Consider the following 17,080-nt stretch of genomic DNA (forward strand, 5'->3'; position numbering starts at 1 on the left):
CTAATCCTCCACCAATACAATGAGAAATGATGTCCAACGGCCGCCAAAAGATTATTAAGTGAAGAACAAAAATACTGCACCGCCCATCGCAATGGAGCCAAAGGCAATAAAGGGGAAATACAAGCTGCAGCCAATGGCTGGAAGGAGGAGGAGGGGGTGAGGAGCAGCAGAGCTGCAGGCAATTCCTTTCTGCAAACCCCAGTGCTGCAGTACAGGTGCTTTGAGGACAGCAGCTTAACCCCAGCTCCCCAGGAGGCCACCTCAGCCTTTTTGCTGCACCAGCAGATGCGTTTTGCTGGCAAACAGGCAGGAACACAGGAGGGGACCAAAGGCCGATGCACTGATGTGAGAGCAGGAGCGGAACGGAGCACACAAAGCTGCCAGCTATGAGCCAAGCACCAGCAAGGTCTCCTACAACGCAAGCTTGGGTAACACCACAGCAGTGCTCCACTTTGACTTTGCCTTTTCTGGATGCTCACCTGTTTCTCTCCTTAAATTGGCTGAACTACACACAGGTGATGGACCAGGTTTATAACACACCTCAAGACCTGCCTGCAGGTAACAGAGCTGCTTCACCAAGGCATTGCTAGCAGGGTCCTACCAGTACATCCTACCTCAGCTCCATTTTCCTCTTTTGCAGCTCATTAACTGTTTGGTTCTAGCTACAAGAGATCCAGCTAGAACAGCCATTCTACAGCCACCCTCAGCAAGCTGTAGAGAGTTTTGGGTTACCTGGGGTGATCCCAGCATCAGCCACACCAGCTCCTTGTGGGATAATGACATTTGAACACTCAGAACAAAAATCTCCCATCTCCTTACTGTTCTTCTCCTCGGTGCTTAAGAAGGGCTGTGAAATTAAACAAGGCACCTGGACGGACAGCACTGAGCAAAACTTGGCATCCGCTTCAATATCAGCCTCCAAAAAGCATTTCCCAGGTTGAAAAGCTTGTTTTTAAAGGCAGCGTGGCTTGAGACTTCTGTTTAGCTTTCTAACAAGTGCACTTAAGGCAAAGAGAATTTGCTCCTGTGGAAGCAGCACGGGTGCTGCTCCTTCACTCATGGGTGAGCTTTTAATTCCTCCTCCTCATTGCCATGCAGTGATATTAACTGCTGATCCCCCCCCCACCCCATGTTGTGCCCTCCAGACTGAGGACAAACAGACACATCCCCTTCACTTCTATGCTCTGATGCTCACAGAAGCACTTGGGAAGATGCAGGGACCGGCTGTCTCTGAGCACAGTAAGTGCCTGGGTCTCGTTCTCATTGGTGCTGGGTAGAAATGCACATCACTGAACATCAGGCTGCTTTCCTTGTAGTTCAGCAGAACACGTGAATATGTGCAAAGCCTGGGATTGGGGCCCCTCTGCAGCACAGCAATTATGCTAATAATGATAATAAAAAGAGGATGTTCCCTCCCAGAATGCCGAGTTGGAGCAAAGAGCCAGACAGGACCAGAGCAGAGGATTATCTTTATCACCACTTTCTGTGACTCACATCAGCCTCCCCAGAGGTCCCACCACAGCTGGGAATGGTCATCACCCTGCTTCCCACAGCCCTTCTGTGGTGCTGCAATGCTGCTGGGGACACTCATTGCTCGGGTCTGATCCCAGCTCCAACCCCACCTGTCTGTATCCTCCCCTTGAAGCTGCCCTTACTGATCAGCAGAACCATTTTCCCCTGGTGGCCTAACACAGAGGGCTGCTGCCAGCAGAGGTTGCTCCCTATTAAAGATGCACATGCTCCTGATTTGGACACCTATCACAGAAGTGTGCACACAGAACATATAGAACCCTCCCCTTCCAAACTGACACCACCAGCTCCCACAGGTGACATCCAGCAGCACACTGAGAGATGGCAAAAGTCCTGTTCATAAAACCCATCCCACTTGCCTTTTATATGCAGTAACAGATTGCATGCAGCCAAGCCTAAGCCAACCCCAAACCCTCCCAGGCTGAGATGCGAGCTACCCACTCATCCTTCCTTCTCTATTTATGCACCTGGTGATTTACGTGCAAGCCTCACCCACAACAAATCCTGCCCAGCCAGCAGGGAGGGCGTTCCTCCCCACTGCCACACTGGCTTCCAACCCAGCTCATCCTCCAGCTCCCAGCACCTCCCTGCCTGGCAGTGCTGACACATAACGCTTGTTCCCTCCTCCATTATCCAGAACCTCTGGGATTATGAAACACTTTAAGTTTGAGTGGGTTTTTTTTTTTTTCAGGCCTGGCAAAATCGCACTCAATAAAGCTTTCTGTTCTGGCAGTGAACCGTTAACAACCATTCCACGTCTGTTTTTCTCCTGCTTACATCGAGCAGCAGCCATAGACCACACTTACCCACTTAAAGAAAGGCCCACAATGCAGTGTCAACAACCTCCAAGTCAAAGACACACAAATTTACTCTTCCTTATCCTCACATCCTATTACTCAATCAGAAAGGCAATTAAATTAACTGGATGGGGATAAACCATGAGCAATAGCCTTTATTCCTTGGCATTTGCTTGTTTTCTTCTATGTCACAGCAAATAGTTATGTAAGTAAATACTGGGGAAACAACTACATAATTCAAGCAATAAGCATGACAGGGGTTCTGGAGTCATCGTAAGCAGGGTAGCTCATGGGGATGTCTGCACGTCAGTGCTGCCACATGCTTATCTGCAAGATAACCCATCCATCTCTATTTTGCTGTTGACAGCTTACTGCTAAATCACTGCTTCTTCATTCCCCTTCTCACCAAGCATCCCTCCAAGGACCATATCCCTCCCATGAGTTGACCTGCAGAAGTACCATTCCCTTTGGGATGGATACACAGAGCAGTTCAAAACACCCAACAGCAGCTCTGGCTCGATGCAATAAGCACAACTGGGACCAGACGAGCAGAAATGGGGTCTACCCAAAGCTCCAAGGTATCGTAACAATACAGCCATCCTGTGTCTGAGGGAAAGCCATGCGATCCATTTGCACCATGTGATTATGGAACAGTAACTATGGGGGATGTTAGGCCACAGCTAGTAAATGAGGTATTTGGAAATCAGCGAGCCCAGAGAACTTGTAGCTGAGATTTAAAAGAGGCCTGGCCAAGGAGTGCTCTGGATCATTAATGTTGACTTTTAATAAGTCTTTGGAACACTGAGGACTGAAAGAAAGCTTACTTTGTGCCAGAGTTTTAAGAGGATAGAAACAGGATGACCCACTTAATTATCCACCTGCGACCCTGATTCTTATCCCAGGTGAAATAATGGAACAGCTGTAAAAGAACTTCATTAATAAAGCATTAAAGGAGGGTAACAGCAAATGCCAACAGCTTGGGTTTATAGGAAGCAGATTTGTCACTACATTGAGAAATTTTTGTGGAGTTGAATGTGTTCCTTAAGCTCGCAGGCTGAGCGTAAAAGGAGCACAAAGTTTATGCAGTTTAAAGCCATCAGAGGCCTTACAAAAACCTTCCTCTCCCCACATAAGGGCTACCAAAAGAGTTACAGGAACCATCACGCAAAGCCAGGAAACAGTGGGGTAAGGGGGGAAGCCATCCTTGAGTCACCATATTCTTTGGAAAGCCACAAGGAATGAGCAAAGGGAAAGGAGCAGCCATCACTGGAATTTCCCAGGTGTTAAGTGCAGAACATTGTCACTCCCTGCTATGGATTTCTCCTTGGTTCAATGTTTCCACAGCTGAGGAGCGCATTGGCTTCTAATTAGCTGCATTCAATGCAAGATCTACACGGCATTTACTAAACCTTCACTTTGCTGAGACCAAATCTGTAATCTTAAGCACAAATACCAGCAGTGCTTCCAGGTATGTGACAAGGGATGCACCTCTGACTCAGAAACGGCAAAGAGAGCCAGAGCTAAGCAACATCCTGCTGGTAAGGGACCACTAAATGCACCACCACACATTGTGAAGTCTTTGGGCCCTCACCCAAGGGCAAGGAGGGAAATGTGGGGAAACAGACTGAAGCAGCTGGAAGTTGCTGTCCATGTCATCTTCCGGGATGAAGAAATGGGGGATGAAGAGCCAAACTGCATCATGCTTTTGGGTCCAGTATTACACAGAGGATGCACTTCATCACCAGCAACACTGCCGCCCTGCCTGAGGTCAGTCCATCTCCATGAAGATGCCAGGTCTTCGGCACCGCAGCCAGAAACCTTCAGTCCCTGTCACCTTCCTCTTGATTTATGCCTGCACCCACAGCCCTGCCAGCTCCAGGTGCACCAGTGGGGAGGGAAGACATCCTTCACCCTGAACCCATCAGCACACAGCCATACACATCAGGAGTCATCACTGCTCTGCCAAACAGCTGGGCTGCCCTGGGCATGGCAGGGATGGACGGACAGAGGGGCTGTGAACCATTGCAAAAATCCCCTCGACAGTCATTGTCAAGCCTCTATGACTTCATCTTTGTTACTGTTATGCTTTTGAGAGTCAAGAATAACACCGACTTTCCATATCTTGTGGTTTTTGGAGGGTGTGAATAAATTCTCTTGCTGTGAGTTATTTAGGTATCAGTAAACCCAACCGTTGAGCAATACACAAGGCCCACGGTGGAGATGTGGCAGGCAAAGACTCACCAGCATGACACACCCCGAGCTCCTAAATGTCAACTCAAAACCACCAAGATGTGCAGATGTCTCCCACATTCATGGCAGGTCTGCACAGCCACATTAGACTGGATTTCCTCTCCTACATTCACACCTTTATACACCTGAACGAATACAAAAATCAAAGCTGAATCCATCTCAGGACTCAGAGATCGCCTCCCTCTGTTACTCATGTTATCCAATTGAAAGCAGCAAACAGGGTATGTTAGGCCATGTCAATCAGAGGACAACAGAACATCCTGGAGAGCCAAATCAAGGCTGGTTTTGGTCTTGGGATTCATTCATTGTGTCCCTGTGAGCTCTACAGTCCTTGTAGGAAAAGACAGCAGGGAGAGGGCAATGAATGATGCACCCCAAAAATCATGGTGCTCCCTACAGCAGCCTTATACCACCATGGCTGCTTCCTCCCTCACCTCTAATTTTCCCTTCCTTCTTTTACTCCAGGTGGATCTCTGTATTTTTACCTTACCTTCACATCACTCATCAGTTGACCTAAAGCCCACAAACATGCACAGCAAACCTTCATTTCACTCCATGGATTCCAAGAGGAACAAGCCTCCTACACGAACAAGTGCACGAAGAACAGGAGGAGAGGGAGAGACCTCATTTAAAACCATACAAGGGGAAATTGCAAAAAATTACCTAAACCTTTAGGAACATATTTATATTTTGATTTCATGTAATATTACTTCCTGGTTTCCAGCACATATTCCCTGGGCGTCCCCTATCAAATATCAGGCAGTATTAAATCACTGATTCCTGATCCCCGTAGCTCTCAGAAAAACATCTGTACTAATTTGTTGGTTTTCCTTAACACGAGGGCCAGATGAACTCCTCCAGGGCTCAGCCAAGTGAGATCGCTGACAGATGCAGAATAGAAGTGCAAAGATTTTTCCTTTATTAAAAATAAGGTTCCACACTCCAAACCCTGAGCTTGTCATTTGCCAGAGTGATGAAATGACACGCGGCAACCTTGATCCAACACTGTTGTGGATACAAAAACAGGCTTCTTACCTAATGCAAGCAAATGGTTTCTGACAGCACATCCAAATTGGCATGGGCCAACGAGGTGAGGGGTCTGGAGTCTGGATGCGGTGCCTTTTTGCTAGGGGTCTCTGGAATGACTCAGTTGTTGAAGTTCACTGATGTGTGAATGCAGCAGTTCTGGCACTCTGCTCTCTGCTGTCAGGGCTCTGCCTCCAGCACTGCCAAACCTGCTGCAGCACTTCGACATGGAGCCACATTTGTAGTGGGGACAGTGGTGTGAAAGCAACCCAGCTCTTTGTCCTCATACACAGCAAGGTACAAGAGCCCAAACCAGCAGCAATGACTGCTGCTGGAACAAACTGCACAGCCAGCACTGCCTTTGGTGGGCACACTCTGACCACCCATCCCTCTGAGTCACACTGAGACCAAAGCAGGACCAGGCTGTTTGTGGAAGCAAACAGGCAAGAATTAAGAGGGCAACCTTCCCAGTTGCCACAAGAACCCAGCAGAGCTGGGCTCCCAACAGCGTTGCTATTGGAGCAGCCTCAGCATTCTCTTCCCTTCTTTTCCTACATCAGGACAATTCATAGACTAACACAGCATAGATCCTCCCTGGAGACCCTTATATTGGAACAAGTAGGGGGTTCAGATGGCATTTTGCTGTAGCTAAACACTAAGGAGCACACTGTGAGGTCTCAACACATCACAGCCTGCTTTAATGTCCTAAGGAAGCATGCAGGCTTAAACTTCCTCATGTCATCCAGGATGCTGAAGGAGGGCTGCAGGTTGGCCTTGCACCAATAGGGATATTAATAAGAAGAAGACATAGCTGTCAGTACAACTCAGCCCCACAACAGCCACCCCAAACACCCAGCAACACAGCTGTGTTCATGCTGGTGGCTCATGGTGGGCATTCCCCCTCCAGCCCCTTCTCGGCAGCATGGATCCAGTGCAGGAAACCACAGCAACCAGCATCCTTCCACCAGCAGCACAGCCCGGGCACTGGTCAGCCCCATTGACAGCTGTATCTGTTTTCAATAAACTTTTATAGCCTGTCAATGCGCTGAATCCTACGCAATAAAATCTGTCATAAAAAAAAGCCTTGCAGTGCCAGTGTCTTTTCTTTTTTCCTTTTAATTTGAGGACAGCTGGGAGGGACCAATTCAAGGGCCAAGTCCATAAGACGTTATTTGAAAGGAAAGAAAAAAACACCAACACTTTTAATTACAATGGGAATTTTCAGAGCCTCCTTCTGGGGAGAGCAGCCATCTTCAGAAGTGACTTCATTTCCAGAGCTGGCTTCCCTCCCAGTATTTGAACAAGCAAGGAAAGAAAAAGTTCAGAAAGGAGATAGGTTTCAAGTTTGGCCTCAACTGCCATAAACTGGCCTTTAAAGCTGCAGGCAGGCTGTGCGATGGTTTGCTAAGTGCCAAACTTTAGGCCATAGGCCTTCAGGAGCAGACTCAAAGCTTCAGCCTGGCACAGATAAGAAACCTGAAAACCCTCTATTGGCCAACCTGTAGATTGAACCCTGCCTGGCTTCTACATCCCCTCTTACAAAGGACAGGGTCTGAAATCCCTGGCTTGCATTCCTTTCCCGACATCAGGCATTTTTGGGACACTTTGGGATCACCATTAGGGCCATGTTGAGCCAGTTCAAATCCCATGCACAAAACCAAGTGAACAGAAAGGGGCATTTAAGAGCAATTCTGAGGTCCCAGTGGAGCACAGCAGGAGACACAGAGCGCACGGAGATGAAGGGCAGCCAACAGCCTCTTTATCCTCCACCTTTAAGATAGAGATAACCTTGTCTCAATGAGCATCTTAGGAAGATAAATGTGGTGCCGGAGATAATGAGCCCCATCTCTCTCAGGATATCCCAATTCCCAGCCCTGCTGGCTGCTGCTGAGGGCAGCTCTCACCACAGCTGATGGCTGTTTGGTTATCAGTCTGAGCTCTCACTGCTAGGAGCAGGGCTTTGACAAAGCTCCTGCAGCCCCAGGGACAAAAGCTATGAGTAAGCAGGAGGAATTTTCCCTGCTTGCATTGTTTGGACTGTCAGTCACCCCAAGTAGTACATGAGCCTGAGAGTGAGCTGCAAATACTGCGGCCCAGGGAGGGGATGCAAACAGCTGGAGTTATGGACAGCTGCTCTCCACTACAGCACACTGACTGATGCAGCCTCTCACACAGACGTCAGCTTTCGCTCGTGTTTTAGGAAAGATAAGTCACTAATGACCACTGCTTAAATGATTCTTGGCAGGAAGAAAAACACAGAGGTCCTTTATGAAGAGCTGCTCTTTATCTGTCAGAATAGCAGCACCAGTTCATTTCTTGGTTCCACGCTGTATGCTGTCTCTGGAGTGGGCTGGGGGACGCACATGGGGGAAGAGCTGCTTCCCCAGTCCTTCAGACAAGATGCTGATGTCTGAGAGTGATGGACTGCCCACTGTTTGTCTGATGAGAAGTGGGGAACCGACAGCAGCCAGGGGAGAGGCAAGGAAAGGTGCTGTGCCCCCACCTGGAGATCAGCTTGGACAGCACTACCAGGTGATGCAGCCCAGGAGGGTGATGCACACCCATGGGCAGCCCTTGGGATCACTTGCTTTAATCAGCAGCTCTCTAGGAAGTGCCTATTCCTGGAGTGATATCACAAGAAAACCATCACCTGGCAGCAGGAGGCTTCCTCCTAACCTTGCATAGCTTGAGAAGCCACTTGCTCTTGCTTTCCCATCTACCCTGCATGTCTTTGAAGTCTCTGCTCCCCATCTTTCTCAATGCACAAACTCCTGCATGGCAGCAAAGCCCAGCTGCCAGATCCACTACAAGGGGCAGGAGGCTCCCTTCTACCAGGGGCTCTCCAGGGGTCACTTTTCCTCCCCATCTGCCCATAGATGGATGGCCAGACTGCCCAACCAACTGGTGAGAGTTAACCAGTTCCTCAAAGCACACTTAGAGGCTTCCATGACAGGTACTACATTGCTGAGAGCTCTGTTATGTCATTCCACCAACCCTTTGGCCAAGAATCTGCCTTTACAGAAAAGATCCAGACACCAAATAGGTTATTAAGTGAGGATGTCTGACAGTAGTTCAGCTATGGAGAGATGTTAAATAGGAACAATGAAACGATACTCACATTTGAGGACGCTGTACATCTTCAAAGCACTTCACCAAAACATTAACTGATTATACCCAAAAATAAATCGCTCGCAGCTGTTACTGAGATCCATGAGGTATTCAAAAGAAATGGATGGGACATCATCCATCCTGGACCATACAACATGTGCTGTAGTGTAATCAAGAGCTCAAAGGAAATAACTCGCAGGGAGCTCAGCTTTTAGCACTCCTTCACTGCACACCTCAAAGCAGAGCTTGTTGTTAGGGGAAGGAGCCTGAGCTGCCTCCTCTCAGCTACAGATGAAAGCTGCGACGGAGCCAAAGCCCTGTTCAAAGCTCCATGTCACAGTTACAGCTCCTATTCCTATTTTACCTTAGCAGGAATAACGTGCACTTCTGTGCATGCCAGACAACTGAAGACATTTACAGTGTTTACAGCTGCAACCAAGAAGAGAACATACATCTGGCCCTGCTTTAGTAAACACCGCAGGCTCATCCAGCAACCCCATTTGCACCCATCTGCATCAACTTAAGCACAGCCCTCACCATCACTCCACTGCATTGTGGAGAAGAATTAAAACTAGCGTGCTGCCATCAGTACACAGCCATAACAGCATCCCACAGCCCTCCTAGACCCAGAGCAGGCAGCAGCACAGCAGGTGCAGCACAAAGCCTGGGCTGTTTGCTTGTGTTCCCAAAGGATGGAGCAGCCCAAACCCAATCACTTCCACACCCAGTACCAAGGCATCAAGCCTGGCCCTTACTGACAGTGCCCCCCAAAGCAAGGCTGCCTGCTCAGCACCACATCACCCAGTCAGGTGGAAGGAGCCAGCAGGCAAACTCATGTCTACAGAGGACTACAGTACTACAAATAGCTTGTATGAGGAAACGGAGAAGCCAAGGCTTGCTAGGAAAAGGGAACAGCAGAGCTGCATGGAAGAACACACTGACACAGCCCACATCTAGAGGAAAGAATAACAGCCCCTCATTTTCATGAGCATTAGAGCTCACAGCACGCTCAGTCTCACAGGAGTTCTGGTTTCAGCCCATTCTACCATTCACACGCCGTGTGCTGGAGATCATCCTACAACACATCATCAACATCTCCAAAGAATCCCAAGGTGACTGTGTTTAAAATGAAACTCTCAGTACCCTCCAGGAAAGCCTCGGAGCTGACATGCCCAGGGTAATGGAGACAGAAACCTACTTCAGGATGAGCTGTTGCAAAGGGCTGAAAACCTCACTCCCATCCTGTTCACAGCAGAAAAATATCCTCATAATACTACAAAGCTTGAGATGTTAGAAAAGCTGATACTGAGGGACAAAGAGGAGGACGCTCCAAGAGGTGCTATGGTTATCAGTCAAGAGAAACACCTCCAGATGCAGCTCTCATTTAGGATCTGCAGCATGAGACATAACGCAGGCTGTCAGCAGGTTGCTGCTCAGAACTGGGGGTCTGGAAATACTGTGTGGGGTGTCAAAGAGGAAAGAACCAAGAGCTGCCACAGCTCAGCACTGCAGAGCATTGACAGAACTGCAGGGGTGGGCACAAGCTGTGCCCAGAGCTGAGCACTGGGGTGACATAAGGCAAAGCTTAACCAGAGCTGCCCTATGGCTGCAGGAGGGTCTGTGCATCCACACAGCACACAGATGGGCAAAGCACACACAGCACCTGCTCGTGCTGTGCCTGGATCCAGTCAGCACTGTCAGCCTCTCACTTAAAAAAAACAAAAACAAAACACCAACAAATAGAGTTTTCTCCCATCCAAACCTCTCTCCTTCCCCCTCTGAGCTCATTCATGGCTCAGGCTCTGGGACAGCTGCCTGGCTGCCAAGTCCCCCCAGCTCACAGCAACATGAGCAGGATGATAGCAGGGCCAGCTGTGAGAAATCACGGCACCACTCAAAACAACTGCGGCAAAGAGCAAGCAAGGGGAAAAACATCAAACTGCAGCAAGCCCCTCACACTCCTTCCCCTCTGCCTGCCCGTTGTGGTCTCATTGTTACAGCCATCCTTAAGTCACCAAGCCAGCCCTGGCCAAAATGACAGCTCATTAGGTATATTTAAATAGCTACAATGGGTGGGAAGCACGGAGCCCAGGGAGCAGGCAGGGGATTTTTTCACACCTAGGTGATTGTTTAGAATGCAGCTCAGGTCGATGGAAGTGACCTGGATCCTGGCTGGGAGCGGGGCCAGCAGGCTGCAGTGTGCAGCTCTCAGCTGCTGCAGAGCCCTGCTGACACCCCAGTGCTGCATGGTGTGAGCTGGGAGCCTGCAGGGCCTTGTAAGCATTCAATTTCATACAGTCTCTGCTTCCAAGAGTTGCCAAGCTTTCAACCTGCAAGCTCAATCCAAACCCAGAGCCTTCTCTATGGATAAAACAACCCTGTTTGGCTACAGCCACTTACTGCCCCCTAAAACAAACTCCACAGGAACCATTTTTGTTTAAATGAGAGCACAAAGAAGGCAGCGATGCCCATGCTTATGTTTGTGGAAACATATTGTTTCCCCATGGCGACTTGCAGAGTGGGCTCCCAGCCGTCCTCAAGTGACACCAAACATCAGCACAGGGATGCTGAGGGGATGAAGCTGCTCACCAAACACAGAGATGGGGAACAGCACAATCTCAATAGCTTGGCAAGGCAGATGGGATTTGGAAAGGCAAACATCCCCAGGAACCCCACTGATAGCAGCTTTGGCAGCTGGACCAACTCTGGTTTGCTGCCCCCAAGAGTGCTGGGGCAGTGCTGGCCTCAGCAAGGCAGGAGCAGCAATCCGAGTCTGCACATTGGGATGGGGCTCAGGATGCCATGGGAGCTGCTGCTGGTGACAGGACTGCATGGGAAGCTGAGAAAGAGCAGCAGCACTCAGGCACTTAAGAACATAATTTTTTCTCAGTGTATCACCTTACTGCTGCTCCACAGCCATCAAGGCAGCCCCTGCAGCCCCTCTATGGCAGGGCAGGATGGGGCCCTGCAGCTCATTTCAATCTGAATGCTCCCTAGGGGATCATGCTATCATCCCATTTTACCTTCATCTCCCTAGCACACAGTGGGGTTTCTATGCAGTGTTCCCCCAGCATGAGCCCTCCCCAGCTTTACTCCCTGCAGTGCCCCAGCCCTATTGTGTGGCCATCCCCAGCACTCTGCCTGTCCTGGATGTGGGCTAAGCACAGGGGAAAGAAACAGGGCTTCACCTCTGCAGTGCAGGGGACTCTTGGCTCTCCAGAACTAGCACTGAGTGCACGCGTTTCAGTAAGCCCACGGGCTCCCACATCCTCTCAGCACATGAAGGAACAGCTGACTGTTAGCTAGTCAGGGGTCTGGTCCAGATGAACTCCTCCCTTCCTGTCCTCTGCCTTCCAGAAAGCCACTCTCTCCCTTTGGACAAGTTGATCTCTCACCTACAGCAAAGGCTCTGCCCTTATTAGAGTGAGCAGGAGCTTCTCCAACCTCTTCTGAGACTGCTGTTATTTGCCAGGCCTCCAGCAGAAGCATCCTGACAGCCTGCTGCCCTCACCTCCCTGCACCACCTCTTCCCACACTCACTGCCACTAGGTGGAACAGCACCAACCTATCTCTGCCCAAACACAGGCAACCAGATTCTTTTTCTTCCATTCCTTTAGCCTCAGAGGCTTTGATGTGTGTATGGAAGGGAGGACAGATGGACAGGCTGTGCCCTGTGGGACAGCGATTGCAGGATGAGGTAAAGCAGAAGGAAGTGGGTGCTGTAGGCTGAAGGACAGCTGTAGCTGTTCCCAGGATCTGGAGCAAGTTAATTGATAAATACCAGAGTTGGAGCTAGAGGAAAGCTGGGCACTCACAGCCAAGAAAGCCTAACTGCTTTGGAAGCCATTCTGGCCTTTGTTGCACAATTTCCATGCAAAGCACTCACTGTACTCAGAGAGCGAGAGGTGAACAGGGGATAGATAGTGCACAGCCCTCACTCATTGCACAGCACAAAGCACAGCTCAGAGCCATCCTCCAGCTTCCCACCTAGCAAAGAGCACAGCCTCCAGCAGCCAGCACTGCAGCTCGTCCTGGCAACCGCCACTGGAGGAAGCAGAGTAAGGAGCAGCAAGGTTTCAGCCCCACAGCAGCTGCTCCTGTTGCTTTCACAGCACCCCAGGACCCATTGGAGCCTCAGGGAACAGAGAGCAGCAACAAGGACGAACAGCCAACTAAGAGGTAAATATACAAGCCAGTTGTAAGCATCACAACACTCAGTAAACCAGCCTGGTGTACACCTGGACAACAGTATATGAATTAACAGAAACTTAAGTCTATTCCCACCAATCAACAAGTTCAACCAAGTCTTACCTTACACAAGCAAACAGCATCTCATGTCCTGCCAACACTGCTGCCTGATGCTCAGGACAATCTGACCACTACAGAAAGAAAAAACAGGAGAAAAAAGAACTGTAAGCCTCCCAAAAGACCTGGGCATAACATGCTCACAACCTCCCTGCTGCTCCTCAAGGCTTTACCTTCATCACCCCAACCCTCCCACCAACACCAAACATACCCAGAGCACTGTCCTGCTCAAGCACTCCTCCATAAAGCAGCCAGGCTCAGCTCAGCCTGACTTATATCAGCTCCCCAGCCCTCACAGCTCTGCGAGTACAGGTGATTCCTCTTCCCCAGGTGGGACAGGTTACTCTGTGAGCCCTCTAACCCCACAGGTGGCCTGGGGAGCTCTTCTAATTGCAATCTGCCCCACTGATTCTGCAAGACTGGGAAAGCTCTGTGTTTCTACACTTCCCAGCCACAGCAGCAGGACGTAAGCAAAGCCTTTGTGTGCATAAGTGTGCAGACATCCATGCACATGCACCAACCACACGTGCACACCATCGTGTGCAAATTATCTGTCTTCCATTTGTGTTTGGCTTGGCTGCACAGCCTGATCTCTGTGGGCTCAGCCAGTGGATATCCCAGCTCAGATAAACAGCAGACAGCTGCTGGGAGTCAGAGATATTCTGGTGATTAACAGCTGTGTGGGTCTATGCAGCAGAACCTCCCCGACCCCTGTGATCCCTCCTGAACAGGCTGTTTCTTTTCAGATTTCTGTTTGTCAGGGGAAGGCTGGAAGTGATCAGAGGAGATTCTGTGTGAAATCACAGGTGGGAAACACGGTGAGAAGAAGCTGCAGCCCCAAATCCTGTCCCTCTCTCACTGCTGAGGTGTTTGAGCTTTGCCAATGGTTCTTGCACAGCATTGCAGTGTCAACTGGCGCTTCTTTGTGCTAGAGAAAGGAGCAGAAAGGGATGGAAATCCATCCCTGGTGTGGGACACCTTACTTACAAGCCAAAGACTTTTTGATGGATGAAGGGGGTAAGAAGTAGGAAGTTGCTCACAATGCAACTATAAAAACAAAGTTAAGAGATTAGTTAATAATGTGTGGTCTGAGAAAACAAACAGTCTTTCCATAAAGACCCTAGTGCAAATAAACCCGCACTGTTGTCGTTAAGCCCTGCTATCTGCATGCTTCTTCTCCACTGGGTCCAGTGTGAAATTTAAAGGGACCACTGAGTGGAGGAAGGGTCCCCAAGCATCATCCTGTGTGGCACTGTGAATCCAGATGTGGCTGAAAGGCACTGTGATATCAGCTCCTCCCTGGGTAACATCTGAAATGAAATAGGATTGTTTGCAGTTGAATGTTCTAAGATAGGAACACGATGTTGAAAGGGCTGAGTTCATAAAATCACAGAATGATTTGAGTTGGAAGGGACCTTAAAGGCCACCTGGTCCAACTCCCTGCAATGCACAGGGATACCCACAGCTCCATCAGGAGCTCAGAGCCTCATCCCCTGATCCTGTGTGCATGCAGGAATGGGGCATCACCAGTCACAGGATGGTCTCTTCAAAAGGCTGAAGCCTGACAATGTCAGCAAGCACTGATACATGGAAAGGTGCAGGGAGTGCCCATGGGGCTCATGTCCTTTTCCTCTCTACTGTCAGCATTTGGTGGAGAGCAGAGACCTCCCTGGCTCTGCCCTGGTCGTGCCTTCATGCCTGATTACAGCTCATCAAGGCCCAAAGTCTAATAACGCAACAACCGAGGCTGGGAGCTCCCTCTGACAGTTTAACTGATGGTTGTAATTAGGGACTGGCCCACACAGCTTTTCATTAGTGTGCTGCACCGTGTAAGACGTATTATGAAGAGACTGTGCTTGACGTCCAGGAAAAAGGCACGAAGGCCATCCAGCCTTCAGGGAAAGGAGGGCAGCAAGGCCTGGTGTGAACAGGGAGCAGACATGTAGAGTCCTCTGGGCTCCCTGCTTTCTTCCTGCTTTCTCCCTTCCCAAGCAGAACCTGCTTCTCTCACCCATCCCATAAGCAGGGTTTTGTTTGTGTCAGTTCCATCCTGCAGCCTTAAGTTTTTCTGACTCCTGGGCAATGTCTGCTCTGCCCGTAGCTGTTTGATAGAAGAACTTGTGATTGTAAATGGCACAGGGAAGGAAAGGGAAGTAAACTGGTTATTGTGCCAGAATCACTCCTGGCAATCCTCCCAGTTCTATTTTCTCTTGCTGGAATAAATCAGAAAGTGAGCAGCACACCGAGATGCTGATGGAAGGGGAGCAGAATCAGCACCTCAGCCCTTGCACTGCTCCAAGCACTGCAATGGGAACAGGGCTGTCCTGAGCTGCAAGTGGTGGGGAAGGGGAATAGACTCTGAGTGTTTATTAGCAGTCATAACCTTAATCAAATAACACTCAAGGATATGTAAAGAAATCTGTTCCACTGCAGCCTCCCAAGCCAAATAAAGGAGTAAATGGGACTTCTATCAAAAATCTCTTTTAAAACTCACGCATGTTGGGTCCTGAAAAATATCTCCACTTCTCGGGGAGGAGCCAAAGCTCCAAAGAAACCAACCGAGAGTGGACTCATGGCCCTTAGTGCCAAGTATGGGCCTGCCAGGACCAACCCAACACACTGCAGACCCCAAAGCAGCATCTCCCAGCTCAGGGATGTCAGGCCATGCATAGCAGGAACCTCATTCACTCTATTCCCCCCATCTATGGGACCGTTTACGTATTACACAGAACGACATGGGAAAAAGAGAAAGAGAAGAAAAGAAACAGACTCTGTGTAATAGAGGTGCACGTAAATAATCACTGGCCTAATCCCCTTTGACAATGAAAGATATCCAAGCAGAAAACGCTCAAGCCTGTAACTCAACCTGAAATTTAAGCACGAGGAAGTTGTGTCAAAAGGGGACTTGGGTTCCCATAAAAGCCTCTCTGCTTCCAGACCCTGGGCCCCCAAGCCAAAAAAACAGAGCCAACTTCCAGACATAACATCTGAGAAGTGCAGGCCTCGCAGAGGGACTCGCTAACTGCTGCACAGAGACACCAACCAGCAAGGCATAGGGTGAAGGTCCTGGTGGGCAGCTGTACCAAGGGAGGATTGCTCTCCATTAGAGGTCCTGCAGGATGAGCTGTGTTGTCCTATGAGGTCACTGACAGCTCTCTCCAAGGGGTCATCTTAAAGCCAGCTGGGCAAAGCTCTGGAGAAGCTGCTGTGCAACCCCCCTGATGCTGATGTGTGACCATAACATTTAGCTCAGGGCAGGAAGAGGAGCCCCCTGGGCAGAGAGGGGTGGATTAAATAACCTTAATTGTGGTTCCAAGCCTCCTGCTTGACTGATGCTATCCCACTGAGGATATCGAGTGTGTGAGGTCCAGTGCAGAGGGGGGAAGTGCTTGTCCTTCTCATCCCACTCCCTGCAGCTTCATTAACTCCAGTGGAGTGGATATGTCCCTCTGTGAGGACACCTGAGGTTCATCAATTGTCACATGGAAGACGAGAAGCAACGTTCTCACATCACCATAGCTCAAGCCCCCATCCAAGGCAAGGCAAGACATTGGGGCTTCAGTTTGCACTCCCATTGCCTCCACACCCCTAACAGATCCACCTGCCATGCCTCTGCTCCGCATGCACACTGCACCCTCTGCCTGCACACAGAGCACCAGCATCCCGGGGACAGAAACACCAGGAGGGAAGTCCTGGGAAAGCAGACACAGAGCAGCTCCACTGCAGGACTTCATGGTTTCCGTGCTTTATCTGGCTTTACCCAGAGCCTCAAAACACACAACCCTGCTGGTGTTACATTTCTTCCCCCGGCAGCATCCCTCCTGATACGCTGGGGAGTTTCTCTTTGCTCGCTGGGAATTTTCCTACGAGCCGGTTTCTCATCGGAAAGTGGCGATACACTGAAATCAAAGCTCTCGGTGGGAACGCAGCAGTCATGGGAAAGTTTTCTCCAAACCCAGGCTGTGCGAACCAGCCTGTGCTGCCACCTGGCACAGCAGCGTCCCCCTGGGATGGAGACCCCCCCACTCATTTTCCTCCCCCTCTAGACACCCACCATGAGTTAG

The 17,080-nt window shown here is 49.8% G+C and overlaps 1 protein-coding gene across 2 annotated transcripts in view; it reads right to left on the minus strand.

Annotated features, from left to right (window-relative positions):
- SNX19 (sorting nexin 19) overlaps positions 1 to 17,080 on the minus strand; it is an 89,338-nt gene that overhangs the window by 49,120 nt on the left and 23,138 nt on the right. Inside the window, exon 11 of one of the 2 annotated variants that reach the window (XR_004309620.1) lies at positions 13,023 to 13,090. The exons of the other annotated variant lie outside the window; for it this stretch is intronic. The gene's annotated coding sequence lies outside the window, so the exon portion shown is untranslated. The remainder of the gene's footprint in view (positions 1 to 13,022; positions 13,091 to 17,080) is intronic. 2 annotated transcript variants of the gene reach the window in all.

Source organism: Coturnix japonica, chromosome 24, assembly GCF_001577835.2.
Source record: "Coturnix japonica isolate 7356 chromosome 24, Coturnix japonica 2.1, whole genome shotgun sequence".
NCBI lineage: Eukaryota > Metazoa > Chordata > Aves > Galliformes > Phasianidae > Coturnix > Coturnix japonica.